Here is a 12,565-nt window from a genome sequence, read left to right on the forward strand (position 1 = left end):
AAATGTATGAGAGTATCAGTCTCAACATAGCCTTGACAGGAGTGGGCAGACTAATTTTTCAATATTTGCCAAACTGTTAGGTTAAAAAAATAATTTGCATGTCTGATCACTAGTGAGATTTAACATCTATCTACTCATACTATTGGCCACTGCATTTCTTCTTTTGTGAACTGTCTGCTTCAGTCTTTTCCTCATTATTTCATGTACTGGTGTATTAGTATTTCATTTCTGAGGTTTGTATGAATCCTTAAGATAGTAAGCGTATTCTCTTCAACAAATGGTGTTGGGAAAACTGGACAGCTACATGAAAAAGAATGAAACTAAAAAAAAAAAAAAAAAAAAGAATGAAACTGCTCCACTTTCTTACACCAAAGAAGACATACAGATAGCAACTGACACATGAAAAGACACTCAACATCACTCATCATCCGGGAAATGCACACCTAAACTAATAATGAGGTATCACCTCACAACTGTCTGAAGGGTTAAAATAAAAAACACACAAATAAATAACAGGTGTTGGCAAGGATGTGTAGAAAAATGAATTCTCTTACACTGTTGTTAGGAATGCAAACTGGTACAGCCACTGTGGAAAACAGTATGGATATTCCTCAAAAAGTTAAAAATAAAACTTCCCTATGATGCAAAAGCTACCAAGTTAAAAAAAAGAGTGAAAACATTAATTCTAACGGATACATGCATTCTTATGTTTTTAGCAGCACTATTTACAATAAACAAATTATGGAAAAAGCCCAAGTGCCCATAACAGATGAATGGATAAAGATGGTGGGACCTCAGTTCCTGAGCAACAGGGGCAAGTCTCATTTCTGAAGCAGAGCACCACACACAGTGTTAAAACATGCCCCCCTGCACCATTGGGGACCAAATACTGCCCACTACAGGCAAAGAGAGCCTTTGCAAACAACCAGACTGAAGAAAAAAGGGGCTAAGACTCAATAGAAGAGCACATGAAACACATGTAGGAGACATTCCTTGAAGTGCCACGTCCTGGGGAACGGGACACTATGCTACAGGGCACGCAGGGAACTCATCTTCATAAGGCTATTATCATTAACAGCAAGAGAAGTAGCTGACTTTCCTAACAGAAAGAAACACATGAAAAGTCAGACAAAATGAGGAGAGTAATATTACCCAAATGAAAGAACAGAGCCAAACCACAGCAAGGGATCTAAGTGAAACTGATGTAAGTAATGGGCCTGATAGAGAATTTAAAGTATCAATCATAAAGATATTCATTGGACTTGAGAAAAGGGTGGAGGACATCAGTGAGACCCTTAACATAGAGATAAAGAAGAACTAATCAGAGATCAAGAACAGGAGGAGGGCAAGATGGCGGAGGAGTAGGGTCCCCAAATCACCTGTCCCCAACAAATTACCTAGATAACCTTCAAACCATCCTGAAAATCTACGAATTCGACCTGAGATTTAAAGAGAGAACAGCTGGACCTCCAGCTGTAGCTGGAATGATACAGTGAGAAGAGTTCGCCCTTCTATCAAGGTAGGAAGACGGGGGAAAAAAGAAATAAAGAAACAAAGGCATCCAAGGGGGAGGGGCCCGCGAGGAGCGGGGCTAAGGCCAGGGCGAGTGTCCCCAGGACAAGAGAGCCCCGTCCCGGAGAAACAGGAGCTGCACCAAACTTCCCAGGCTGAAAGGCCTCCCAGGGATTTGGAGCAGGACCCCAGGAGGGCGGGGATGCCCTCAGCCTCCCTGGGACACTATCAGACACCTGTGCCCCAGGGGAGTGCGCTGAGCTCCCTAAGGGCTGTAGCAGGCACGCACTGACCCAGGAGCAGCTCGGAGGGGCTCGGGCAGAGGAAGAGGCTCCGTGCGGGGGGGGGGGGCTGCGCGGCTTGGGAGCAGCTCGGAGGGGCACGGGCTGGGAGCGCGAATCCAACAGCGCAGGCCCGGGAGCACAGGGCGCCGGGGAAACAGCCCAGGATTCGACCTCCCCCCGGGACAGGCAGAGGCCAGGAGGGCCCAGGACAGCAAGGACACTCCTGCCCCTGAGCAGAGAAGATCAACGGCCCCGCCCCCTGAGCCTCCAGGCCCTGCAGGCTGAGAGCTCCTTAGTTACTGTGGGAGCTGAATCCAGGGCTCCAGAACTGGCCCCGCCACTGTGGTTGTTCCTCCTGGGGCCTCACGGGGTAAACAACACCCACTGAGCCCTGCACCATGCAAGAGGCAGAGCAGCTCCCCCAAGTGCTAACACCTGAAAATCAGCACAACAGGCCCCTCCCCCAGAGAACCAGCTAGAAGGACAAGTTCCAGGGGAAGTCAAGGGACTTAAAAGTATACAGAAACAGAATATACTCCCCCGTGTTTTTTTTTTTTTTTTGCTTTTTGATTTCTGTTTGCTTCCCCCACCTCTTTTTTTCCTTTCTTTCTTTTTCTTCTTTTTATTTTTTTCTTCCTTTTTTCTTTTTTCTTTTTCTCTTTTCGTTCCTTCTTTCTCTCCTCTCTTTTTCTCCTTTTCCCATTACAAACTGTTTTTGGCCACTCTGCACTGAGCAAAATGACTAGAAGGAAAACCTCATCTCAAAAGAAAGAATCAGAAACACTCCTCTCTCCCACAGAGTTACAAAATCTGGATTACAATTCAATGTCAGAAAGCCAATTCAGAAGCACTATTATACAGCTACTGGTGGCTCTAGAAAAAACCATAAAGGACTCAAGAGACTTCATGACTACAGAATTTAGATCCAATCAGGCAAAAATTAAAAATCAATTGAATGAGATGCAATCCAAACTAGAAGTCCTAATGACGAAGGATAACCAGGTGGAAGAACGAGTGAGTGACACAGAAGACAAGTTGATGGCAAAGAGGGAAACTGAGGGAAAAAGAGACAAACAATTAAAAGACCATGAAGATAGATTAAGGGAAATAAACAACACCCTGACGAAGAAAAACCTACGTTTAATTGTGGTTCCCGAGGGCGCCGAAAGGGACAGAGGGCCAGAATATGTATTTGAACAAATCCTAGCTGAAAACTTTCCTAATCTGAGAAGGGAAACAGGCATTCAGATCCAGGAAATAGAGAGATCCCCCCCCCCTAAAATCAGTAAAAACCGTTCAACACCTCGACATTTAATAGTGAAGCTTGCAAATTCCAAAGATAAAGAGAAGATCCTTAAAGCAGCAAGAGACAAGAAATCCCTGACTTTTATGGGGAGGAGTATTAGGGTAACAGCAGACCTCTCCACAGAGACCTGGCAGGCCAGAAAGGGCTGGCAGGATATATTCAGGCCCCTAAATGAGAAAAACATGCAACCAAGAATACTTTATCCAGCAAAGCTCTCATTCAGAATGGAAGGAGAGATAAAGAGCTTCCAAGACAGGCAGGAACTGAAAGAATATGTGACCTCCAAACCAGCTCTGCAAGAAATTTTAAGGGGGACTCTTAAAATGCCCCTTTAAAGAAGTTCAGTGGAAGAATCCACAAAAACAAGGACTGAATAGATATCATGATGACACTAAACTCATATCTATCAATAGTAACTCTGAACTTGAACGGGCTTAATGACCCCATCAAAAGGCACAGGGTTTCAGACTGGATAAAAAAGCAGGACCCATCTATTTGCTGTCTACAAGAGACTCATTTTAGACAGAAGGACACCTACAACCTGAAAATAAAAGGTTGGAGAACCATTTACCATTCAAATGGTCCTCAAAAGAAAGCAGGGGTAGCCATCCTTATATCAGATAAACTAAAATTTACCCCGAAGACTGAAGTGAGAGATGAAGAGGGACACTATATCATACTTAAAGGATCTATCCAACAAGAGGACTTAACAATCCTCAATATATATGCCCCGAATGTGGGAGCTGCCAAATATTTAAATCAATTAATAACCAAAGTGAATAAATACTTAGATAATAATACACTTATACTTGGTGACTTCGATCTAGCTCTTTCTACCCTCGATAGGTCTTCTAAGCACATCTCCAAAGAAACAAGAGCGATATCTGATACACTGGACCAGATGGATTTCACAGATATCTACAGAACTTTACATCCAAACTCAACTGAATACACATTCTTCTCAAGTGTACATGGAACGTTCTCCAGAATAGACCACATACTGGGTCACAAATCGGGTCTGAACTGATACCAAAAGATTGGGATCGTCCCCAGCATATTCTCAGACCATAATGCCTTGAAATTAGAACTAAATCACAACAAGAAGTTTGGAAGGATTTCAAGCACGGGGAGGTTAAGGATCATCCTGCTAAAATTTGAAAGGGCAAACTAGGAAATTAAAGAATTAAGGAAGAATTAAAAAGATTCATGGAAACGAATGAGAATGGAGATACAACCGTTCAAAATCTTTGGGATGCAGCAAAAGCAGTCCTGAGGGGGAAATACATCACAATACAAGCATCCATCCAAAAACTGGAAAGAACTCAAATACAAAAGCTAACCTTACACCTAAAGGAGCTAGAGAAAAAACGGCAAATAGATCCTACACCCAGCAGAAGAAGAGAGTTAATTAAGATTCAAGCAGAACTCAACAAAATCGAGACCAGAAGAAATTTGGAACAGATCAACAAAACCAGGAGTTGGTTCTTTGAAAGAATTAATAAGATAGATAAACCATTAGCCAGCCTTATTAAAAAGAAGAGAGAGAAGACTCAAATGAATAAAATCATGAATGAGAAAGGAGAGATCACTACCAACACCAAGGAAATACAAACGATTTTCAAAACATATTATGAACAGCTCTACGCCAATAAATTCGGAAATCTAGAAGAAATGGACGCATTCCTGGAAAGCAACAAACTACCAAAACTGGAACAGGAAGAAAGAGAAAACCTGAACAGGCCAATAACCAGGGAGCAAATTGAAGCAGTCATCAAAAACCTCCCAAGACACAAAAGTCCAGGGCCAGATGGCTTCCCAGGGGAATTCTATCAAACGTTTAAAGAAGAAACCATACCTATTCTACTAAAGCTGTTTGGAAAGATAGACAGCGATGGAGTACTTCCAAATTCGTTCTATGAGGCCAGCATCACCTTAATTCCAAAACCAGACAAAGACCCCACCAAAAAGGAGAATTACAGACCAATATCCCTGATGAACATGGATGCAAAAATTCTCAACAAGATACTAGCCAATAGGATCCAACAACACATTAAGAAAATTATTCACCATGACCAAGTAGGATTTATCCCTGGGACACAAGTCTGGTTCAACACTCATAAAACAATCAATGTGATTCCTCATATCAGCAAGAGAAAAACCAAGAACCATATGATCCTCTCATTAGATGCAGAGAAAGCATTTGACAAAAGACAGCATCCATTGCTGATCAAAACTCTTCAGAGTGTAGGGATAGAGGGAACTTTCCTCGACATCTTAAAAGCCATCTACGAAAAGCCCACAGCAAATATCATTCTCAATGGGGAAGCACTGGGAGCCTTTCCCCTAAGATCAGGAACAACACAAGGATGTCCACTCTCATCACTGCTATTCAACATAGTACTGGAAGTCCTCGCCTCAGCAATCAGACAACAAAAAGACATTAAAGGCATTCGAATTGGCAAAGAAGAAGTCAAAATCTCCCTCTTCGCCGATGACATGATACTCTACATAGAAAACCCAAAAGCGGGATCCCTGGGTGGCGCAGCGGTTTGGCGCCTGCCTTTGGCCCAGGGCGCGATCCTGGAGACCCAGGATCGAATCCCATATCAGGCTCCCGGTGCATGGAGCCTGCTTCCCCCTCTGCCTATGTCTCTGCCTCTCTCTCTCTCTCTCTCTATCATAAATAATTAAAAATTAAAAAAATAAAAAAATAAAAAAAAGGAAAACCCAAAAGCCTCCACCCAAAGATTGCTAGAACTCATACAGCAATTTGGCAGCGTGGCAGGATACAAAAATCAATGCCCAGAAGTCAGTGGCATTTCTATACACTAAAAATGAGATTGAAAAAAGAGAAATTAAGGAATCATTCCCATTTACAATTGCACCCAAAAGCATAAGATACCTAGGAATAAACCTAACCAAAGAGGTAAAGGATCTATACCCTAAAAACTATAGAACACTTCTGAAAGAAATTGAGGAAGACACAAAGAGATGGAAAAATATTCCATGCTCATGGATTGGCAGAATTAATATTGTGTAAATGTCAATGTTACCCAGGGCAATTTACATGTTTAATGCAATCCCCATCAAAATACCATGGACTTTCTTCAGAAAGTTGGAACAAATTATTTTAAGATTTGTGTGGAATCAGAAAAGACCCCGAATAGCCTGGGGAATACTGAAAAAGAAAACCATATCTGGGGGCATCACAATGCCAGATTTCAGGTTGTACTACAAAGCTGTGGTTACCAAGACAGTGTGGTACTGGCACAAAAACAGACACATAGATCAATGGAACAGAATAGAGAACCAAGAAGTGGACCCTGAACTTTATGGTCAACTAATATTCGATAAAGGAGGAAAGACTATCCATTGGAAGAAAGACAGTCTCTTCAATAGGTGCTGCTGGGAAAATTGGACATCCACATGTAGAAGAATGAAACTAGACCACTCTCTTTCACCACACAAAAAGATAAACTCAATATGGATGAAAGATCTAAATGTGAGATAAGATTCCATCAAAATCCTAGAGGAGAACACAGGCAACACCCTTTTTGAACTCGGCCACAGTAACTTCTTGCAAGATACATCCACGAAGGCAAAAGAAACAAAAGGAAAAATGAACCATTGGGACTTCATAAAGATAAGAAGCTTTTGCACAGCAAAGGATACAGTCAACAAAACTCAAAGACAACCTACAGAATTGGAGAAGATATTTGTAAATGACATATCAGATAAAGGGCTAGTTTCCAAGATCTACAAAGAACTTATTAAACTCAACAGCAAAGAAACAAACAATCCAATCATGAAATGGGCAAAAGACATGAATCGAAATCTCACAGAGGAAGACATAAACATGGCCAACACGCACATGAGAAAATGCTCTGCATCACTTGCCATCAGGGAAATACAAATCAAAACCACAATGAGATACCACCTCACAGGGATCCCTGGGTGGCGCAGCGGTTTGGCACCTGCCTTTGGCCCAGGGCGCGATCCTGGAGACCCGGGATCGAATCCCACATCAGGCTCCCGGTTCATGGAGCCTGCTTCTTCCTCTGCCTGTGTCTCTGCCTTTCTCTCTCTCTCTGTGACTATCATAAAAAATAAATAAATAAATAAATAAAAAGATACCACCTCACACCAGTGAGAATGGGGATAATTAACAAGGCAGGAAACCACAAATGTTGGAGAGGATGCGGAAAAAAGGGAACCCTCTTACACTGTTGGTGGCAATGAGAACTGGTGCAGCCACTCTGGAAAACTGTGTGGAGGTTCCTCGAGGGTTAAAAATAGACCTACCCTACGACCCAGCAATTGCACTGTTGGGGATTTACCCCAAAGATTCAGATGCAATGAAATGCCGGGACACCTGCACCCCGATGTTTATAGCAGCAATGTCCACAATAGCCAAACTGTGGAAGGAGCCTCGGTGTTCATCGAAAGATGAATGGATAAAGAAGATGTGGTTTATGTATACAATGGAATATTACTCAGCCATTAGAAACAACAAATACCCACCATTTGCTTCAACGTGGATGGAACTGGAGGGTATTATGCTGAGTGAAGTAAGTCAATCGGAGAAGGACTAACTGTATGTTCTCATTCATTTGGGGAATATAAATAATAGTGAAAGGGAATATAAGGGAAGGGAGAAGAAATGTGTGGGAAATATCAAAAAGGGAGACAGAACATAAAGACTCCTAACTCTGGGAAACGAACTAGGGGTGGTGGAAGGGGAGGAGGGCGGAGGGTGGGGGTGAATGGGTGATGGGCACTGAGGGGGGCACTTGACGGGATGAGCACTGGATGTTGTTCTGTATGTTGGTAAATTAAACACCAATAAAAAATAAATTTATTAAAAAAAGAGATCAAGTACACAATAAATAAAATTGAAAATACACTTAATGCTTTAAATGCCGGCTAGATGAAACAAAGGAATGAATTAATGACCTAGATAACACAGTAATGGAAAGTAACAAAACTAAGCAAAGAAAAAAAGAAAATTATGCAAATTGAGAATAGTCTTAGGGAACTCAGCGACTACAACAAGTGTAATATATTAGCATTATAGAGATCTCAGAAGAAAAGAGAAATAATGAGGCAGGAAATTTCTTTAAAGAAATAATACATGTAAACTTACTTATTCTGGAGAAACAAAGAGATATGCAGATCCAAGAGGCACAAAGATTCCAAAAAAAATCAACCCAAAGAGGTCCACACTAAGAAACATAGTAATTAAAATGCCAAAAAGTAGTGATCAAGCAAAAATTTTAAAAGCAAGGGAAACGACAACCCCATAAGTGAGCAGCAGATTTTTCAAGCAGAAATAGCACAGGCCAGAAGGAAGTAGCATGATAAAGTGGCATTCAAAGTGCTAAATGGGAAAAACTGGTAGCCAAGAATACTCTACCCAGCAAAGCTATAATTCAGAATAGGATACATAAACAGTTTATCAGATAAACAAAAACTAAAGGAGTTCATGACCACTAAACCAGCCCCACAAGAAATATTAAAGGGGGTTCTTTGAGTGTAAATGAAACCAAAAGTGAAGGTATGAAAAGTAAAAAACACAAAAGCAATAAAAATAAATATTTCTGTAAAAATCATTCAAGAGATTCATAAAATAAAAGGATGCAAAATATGACATCATATACCTAAAACGTGAGAGGGGAGAGAAGTAATGGGTTTAAAATTAAGCAACCGGGACACCTGGGTGGCTCAGTGGTTGAGCCTTTGGCTCAGGGTGTGATCCTGGAGTCCTGGGATCGAGTCCCGCATCGGGCTCCTTGCAGGGAGCCTGCTTCTCCTCTCTCTGCCTGTGTCTCTGCCTCTCTCTCTGTGTGTCTCATGAATAAATAAAATCTATAAAAAATAAAAATAAAAATAAAGAAAATTAAGCAACCATCAATTTAGTACAGACTGCTATATGTAGAGATTATATACAAATCTGATGATAACCACAAATCAAAAACCAGTAATAGATATGCAAACAATGGAAAGGAATCAAAGTATATAACTAAAGAAGCCAACAAACCATGTCAAAGAGAAAGAGAAGAAAGGACCAGAGAAAATCTACAGAAACAACAAAAGGTAACAAAATGGAAAAAAATACTTATCTATCAATAATTACATTGAATGTAAATGGACTATATGCTCCAATCAAAAGACATAGAGTGCCAGAATGGATTAAAAAAATAACAAGACCCATCTATATGCTGTGTACATTTTTAGACCTTACATACCCACAGATTTAAAGTGAGGGGATGGAAAAACATCAATCTTGCAAATGATTGTTAAAAGAAAGCCAGGGTGGCAGTACTTATATCAGACAAGACAGATTTACCAAAAAAAAAAAAAAATGCTGCAAAAAGAGGCAAAGAGAGACACTATATAATAATAAAAAGGCTAATCCAGTAACAGGATATAGTAATTGTAAATATATATACAATCAACATGGGAACACCAAAAACATAAAGGAGTTAATACCAAATATAAAGGAAAAGATTGATAGGAATACAATAATAATAGGGGACATTAACAACCCACAGATATTGATGAACAGATCATCCAAACATGAAATCAATGTGGAAACAATGGCTTTGAATTACACCCTGGAACAGATGGGATTTAACAAGACATCAGAACATTCAATCCTAAAACACCAGTATATACATTCTTTATAAGTGCATATGAAACAGTCTCCATATCGTACGGCAGGCCACAATACAAGTCTCAAAAAAAATTCAAAAAAATCAAAATCATATCATGTATATTTTCTGACCGTAACACTATGAGACTAGAAATCAACCACAAGAAAAAATCTGGAAAGAGTACAAATACATGGAGGTTAAATAATATGCTACCAAACAATGAATGGGTCAACCAACAAGTCAAAGAAGAAATAAAATATTACAAGGAAACCACTGAAAATGAAAACACAGTGACCCAAAATTTTTGGGATGCAGCAAAAATGGTTCTAAGAGAGAAGTTTCTAACAATTCAGGCCTACCTCTGAAAGCAAGTCTCAAATAAACAACCTAACTACATACCTAAAGGAGCTAGAAAAAGAACAAAGAAAACTCAACCCAGCAGAAAGAAGGAAATAAGAAAGACTACAGAAGAAACAAATGACATAGAAATTTAAAAAACAATAGAACAGATAAATGAAACCAGAAGCTGGTTCTTTGTAAAGGTCAACAAAAGTGAAAAAACTCTAGCAAGACACATTAAACAAAAGAGAGAGGACCACAAAAAAAAAAAACAAAATCAGTAATGAGAGAGGAGAAATTACAACCAACCCCACAGAACTTCAAACAACTGTTAACAGAATATTATGAAAACATATATGCCAACAAATTGGACAACCCAGAAAGAAATAAATTCCTCGAAAAATATAACCTACCAAAAAGTAGAAAATTTAAACAATCAATTAACAGCAATGAAATTCAATCACTAATCAAAAAACTCCCCCACCCAAAAAAAGTCTAGGACCAAACGGCTTCACGTTCGAGTTATACCAAAGATTAAGAAGAGTTAATACCTATTGTTCTCAAACTATTTCAAAAAATAAAAGAGGAAGGACATCTTCCAAATTCATTCCATCAGGCTAGTATCATCTTGATACTATATAGATGCAAAAATCCTTCAACAAAATATTAGCAAATCGAATACAACAATGTATTAAAGAAATCATTCACCAGGATCAAGTGGGATTTATTCCTGGGATGCAAGAGTGGTTCAATATTTGCAAAAACAATCAATGTGATACATCACATCAATTAAGAGAAAGGATCAAAACCATATGATCATTTTAATAGATGCAGAAAAAGCATTTGACAAAGTACAATATCATTCATGATAAAAACCTTTTGCAAAGTAGGTCTAGAGGGAACATACCCTCAACATAATAAAGGCCTTATATGAAAAAGCCACAGTGAACATCATACTCAATGGAGAAAAACTGAGCTTTTCCTGTAAGGTCAGGAACAAGATAAGGATGTCAACTCTCACCACTTTTATTCAACATAGTACTGGAAGTCCTACCCACAGCCATTAAACAACATAAAGAAATAAAAGGTATCCAAATTGGTAAGGAAGAAGCAAAACTCTCACTATTGCAGATGACATGATATTCTATATAGAAAACCCTAAAGACTCCACCAGAAACCTACTGGAACTCATTAATGAATTTAGTAAACTCTCAGGATACAAAATCAATGTTCAGAGATCTGTTATGTTCCTATACACCAATAATGAAACAGCAGAAAGTGAAATTAAGAAAACAATCTCACTTATAATTGTGCCAGAAACAAAAAAATATCTAGGAATAAGTTCTCTGAAGACTATAAAATACTGATGAAAGAAATTCAAGCTGATGCAAAGATATTTCATGCTCATGGGTTGGAAGAACAATTGTTCTTGTTAAATTGTTAAAATTTTTCTACACTACACTTTTTCTATACTACCCAAAGCAATCTATACATTTAATGCAATCCCTATCAAAATACCGAAAGCATTTGTCACAGAACTAGAACAATGAATGCTAGTATTTGTATGGAACCATGAAAGACCTCCAATAGCCAAAGCTATCTTGAAAAAGTAAAACAAAACTGGAGGTATCAGAATTCCAGATATCAATTTATATTACAAAGCAGTAGTAATTAAAATGGTATGGTAAACTAGTATAAAAATAGACAAATAGATCAATAGACTAGACCAGAAAACCCAGAAATAAACATACAATTGTATGTTCAATTAAACTTTGACAAAGAAGGAATGAATATACAACAGGAAAAAGTCTTTTTGACAAATGGTGCTGGGAAAATTGGACAGCTGCATGAAAAAGAATGAAACTGGCCCACTTTTTTACACCATACACAAAAATAAACTCAAAATAGATTAAAGACTTAAATGTGAGACCTGAAACCATAAAAATCCTTGAAGAGGGCACAGGCAGTACTCCTCAACAATGGCTGTAACAACATTTTTCTAGACATGACTCCTGAGGCAAGAGAAACAAAAGTAAAAAAACTACTGAAACTATAAGATAAAAAATTTCTGGGACGCCTGAGTGGCTCAGCAGTTGAGTGCCTGCCTTTGGCCTAAGCATGATCCTGGAGTCCCAGGAATGAGTCCCACATCCGGCTCCCTGCATGGAGCCTGCTTCTCTCTCTGCCTGTGTCTCTGCCTCTCTCTCTCTATGTGTCTCTCATGAATAAATCAATAAAACCTTAAAAGAAAACAAAATAAAAAGTTTCTGTGTAGCAAAGGAAAACAATCAACAAATCGAAAAGGCAACCTACTGAATGGAAGAAGATATTTGCAAATGGCATGTAAAATAAAGGGTTTGTATCCAAAATATATGAAGAACTGATACAATGCAACACCCATAAAAAACAATAATCCATTTAAAAATGGGCAGAAGATGAACAGACATTTCTCAGTAAAAGACATACACACA

At 39.1% G+C, this 12,565-nt stretch overlaps 1 protein-coding gene across 3 annotated transcripts in view; it reads right to left on the reverse strand.

The window, feature by feature from the left end:
- FAM120C (family with sequence similarity 120 member C) overlaps positions 1–12,565 on the reverse strand; it is a 163,707-nt gene that overhangs the window by 122,491 nt on the left and 28,651 nt on the right. The window lies entirely within an intron of this gene.

Source organism: Vulpes vulpes, chromosome X (genome assembly GCF_048418805.1).
Source record: "Vulpes vulpes isolate BD-2025 chromosome X, VulVul3, whole genome shotgun sequence".
Lineage (NCBI taxonomy): Eukaryota > Metazoa > Chordata > Mammalia > Carnivora > Canidae > Vulpes > Vulpes vulpes.